The sequence below is a fragment of the Alligator mississippiensis genome, chromosome 1, assembly GCF_030867095.1.
Source record: "Alligator mississippiensis isolate rAllMis1 chromosome 1, rAllMis1, whole genome shotgun sequence".
Taxonomy (NCBI): domain Eukaryota; kingdom Metazoa; phylum Chordata; order Crocodylia; family Alligatoridae; genus Alligator; species Alligator mississippiensis.
The window spans coordinates 476,781,824-476,785,321 of NC_081824.1; the positions used below are offsets into that span (position 1 = coordinate 476,781,824).

At 52.5% G+C, this 3,498-nt stretch overlaps 1 pseudogene; it reads right to left on the minus strand.

The window, feature by feature from the left end:
- Positions 1-1,336: 1,336 nt before the first annotated feature.
- LOC132249478 (serine/threonine-protein kinase Chk2-like) lies at positions 1,337-3,132 on the minus strand (annotated as a pseudogene).
- Between the last annotated feature and the right edge of the window lie 366 nt (positions 3,133-3,498).

A 3,498-nucleotide genomic window follows, 5' to 3' on the forward strand; every position in this document is an offset into this window, starting at 1 on the left:
TCCTGTCGGGGCGTCGTGTTCGGTCGGGGGTCCCTGGGTGGAGTCCTGCACGGTGGCGTCGTTGGGACAGGTCTCTCTGTAGGGCAGTCCTTGGAGGTCTGGTCCAGTGGGGTTGTCGGTGGGGTGGCCGGTCAGGCAGGTCTCCGCGCCGCGGCTTGGGTGTGCCAGGCCGGGGCGGCGGACCTCACCAGCGTGCCGGGTCTCCTCTCTGCTCCGTGGCCTTGGCATACCTTTTGATGATTTTTGAGGAGCTTCAAGGCCTCGTATTCGGTGCCGCAGAGGGAGCAGTAAAAAGCTAGGCGCAGCTGGTGGAAGCGCCATAGGTGTTTGTTCATGTCGCCGTGCGACCTGTACTGTCTCGGTGGGTGGCAGGTCGGGCAGAACAGCTTGTTTGGAAGAGGGAAGGGGAGGAACGTGAGTGCCGTCACGTCTGCTCCTTCCCCTGGGTCGTCCGTGGGGGGGTCCGGTGTCGGGGGGATTCGGGGCTCCTCCACCAGCGTGGGGAGACCCTCAGGGGGGGCATCCTCGGGGCTGCCGGGGTCCGTGGGTTGTCTCCCTTCAGGGCCTGCCGTCGTCACCGAGGCGCCGGAGGGGTCCGCTGTCGCTCGGGGCGCTCCGTCTTCGTCCGGGGGGCGTCCTTGGGCTCCGGGGTCCTCCGCCGGGAGGCGGCTCTCGTCAGCCGGGGTTCCGGGCTTTGAGAGTCTCTCTGCCTCCGGGGGTCGATCGATGGTCGGGGGTCCGTCGCCGCCTGTCGGAGTCCCGACATCGTGGGGGGGTGCGTCGGGGTTCTTCGCCGGCTCGGGTTCGCTGGTCTACCCTCCTGGGAGGGTCCTCCGGGATCCGCGGTCGATGTTCCGCCCTAGCTGGGGTCTCCGTGCCTCGAGCGTTCTCGACAGTGGATCAGGGCGTCCTTGAGACCTGGGGGTGTTGCTCCACGTTCTGTCCTCCGAACCCTGGCGTTCGCCTACCGACCGAGGGGGACCCAAGGTCTTCGGCTACTAGCCCGAGCTGGCGTTTTCGCTTTATCGGGGTCTGGCGAACCGGAACACCCTTTGGCTACTAACCTGGGAAGCACGGTCGCTTGCGCAACCGGATACCCTTTCGGACGTACTGGCGGCACCGCCTTCTCTAGCCCGTCATGACTGACGAGAACCCTCGCTGCAGCAGGAGAAAGGAAAGCAAGCTGCTAGTCAGCTCACTTTTTGTTTCTACAGTTCCGGCAGTCTGCCGGACTGGGTTCGGCGCCGGTCCTGGAAATAGTGCAATACCAGGCCGGGCGCGGTGCGAAAATAAGTGTTTCTCCGTCTTTTTCAGCGATTAAACTGATAAGAACAGATTTTTTTTTTTTTTTACAAAGTTATTTTTATTTACCTATGATTAGTTCAAAACCATTATTTCATTATTAAGAAAAATACTTTTTATAAAAATCTAAACTATTCAAAGAAGAAAGCAGCAATTAAAGAAAGTCTCTTTCTTTCCTTTCTTTTCACATTGGTTTCTTAAATGACGTGGAAGGAAAAGCACGCTTAGGAGATCCGGGCTCCTCTTCCTTGTCATGGAGACGTTTTCTCATTGTAGTTGGCACTTTTGATGCCTGGGAAGAATCCAGAGAGAACCCTATTTGCTTTTGTAGTTGTTTAAACGTATCCTTCACAGCCTCATCTTGAAGCCAGGGATGCCCTAAGGCTTCTTCTGTTGTAAGTCGTTTATTTGGGTCCACAACCAACAGCTTCTTCACGAGGTCCAAAGCTGTATTAGACACATGCTTCCATTCCTTTGGAATAAATGTGTATTTTCCTTGAGTGATCTGCTCTTTCAGAGACAGTTTAGTATTTTGTTCATTGAAGGGAGGATATCCACATAAGCATACAAAAAGAATAACTCCTAAACTCCAACAGTCCACAGCACGGCTGTAGCCTTCTGTCCCAAGGGAATTTAGAACCTCAGGGGCAAGGTACGTGGGAGTGCCACACAATGTTTTCATAAGAGAGGTTTCTCCAAGAATCTTGGATTGTCCAAAATCTGTAATCTTTATAAGGCAATTTTCTTCAGAAGATGAAAGTAACACATTCTCTGGTTTGAGATCCCGGTGTATAATACCATTGTCATGAAGGTACTTTACAGCCAACAGCATCTGATAAAAATACAGCTTGCAGGTAGCTTCTTTCATCTTGATTGGTCTTGACACTGTGTCATATAATTCTCCTTCTTCCATCAATTCCAAAATAATGTAATAGTCTTCTGCTTCAAAGAAGTTTTTAATCTTGATTAAGCAGGGGTGATTTATTTTCTTCAAAATCTCTATTTCTGTATTCACATTGAACACTGGATCTGCCTCTCTCACAGCAGCTGTCATAAATCTCCGTTTATTGATTATCTTTACAGCAACTTTATTACACGTGGCCTTTTCAAACGCCAGTTTGCCTTCACCACAGGCACCACTTCCCAAAGTTTTTGACATGATATATTTCTCTCTGAATTCTCTGGGATACCCCGACTGATCATCCACCATAAGATCAGAAAATACAAACACTTTGTTACTCTGTACAGACAGTGCAATTTCAGAATTGTGGGTCAGCGGCAGCCTTTTCCCTCTTCCTATAAGCTCTTTATTTACAAAGGTCCCATTCACACTGTGATCTTCTATGTAGGCAACGCAGGAGTTTTGTGGTCCCGTTTCCTTGAAAATTCGAAAATGCTTCTTGCTGTAGTTCTGGTAGAAACCTGTCTCGGACAGCCCTATCCTAGAAAAGCTGTAGTCACAGCTTTTGTCTCTGCCAAACCAACACTCGTCATTCACACATTCTGACATCGCTGCTCTCTCAAGGCGGTTACAAAGTCCAACGGCATGTGGACCCGCTCTTCTGTGGGCAGCTTGGCTTACACTGCGCTGCGCCCTGCGTAGTTGATGAAGCCTCCGCCAATGGCCCAGAGGCGCCCCCACGGCCGCGGGGCCGGCTCCTCCGGCTCCTGGTCCTCAGGGATGGGGGGCAGCTCCTGCGTGGGCACCGTGTCCAGGGAGCTGAGCGTGCCCGAGCTGGAGGACGACTGGCTGCTGCCCTGCGAGCTGCTGGACGATGAGTCCGTCCCACCCTGCGAAGGCTGCGACTTGCCGCCCGCCGCCCGCGACATCGCCGCTGTGAGCGGCGCGACCGGATAAGAACAGATTGACTTTTATTAGTAGATGGTAAGGATGGTAAATCCAAAAAAAGATGACAAAGCTGATAGGGAAATACAGAACGCCCGGGCGAGGGACTAACAATAAAAGGATGGGGGTGAGGTTGGGAACACAACTAGGTTACATGCGATACAAAGTTAGCCAACTAAGCCTGGGGGTAAGGGGAGAGGGGAGTGGGGATGGGGAGGGAGTGGGTGTTTCGCGACGCTGAGAGAAATAGAGGATAGAAACACACATACCCGTGAAAATGGTCCGCAATGGTGGAAGAAGTGGTCTGAAGATGAAGTGTCTCAGTCTAGATATAGTCTATCGCGGGGGTC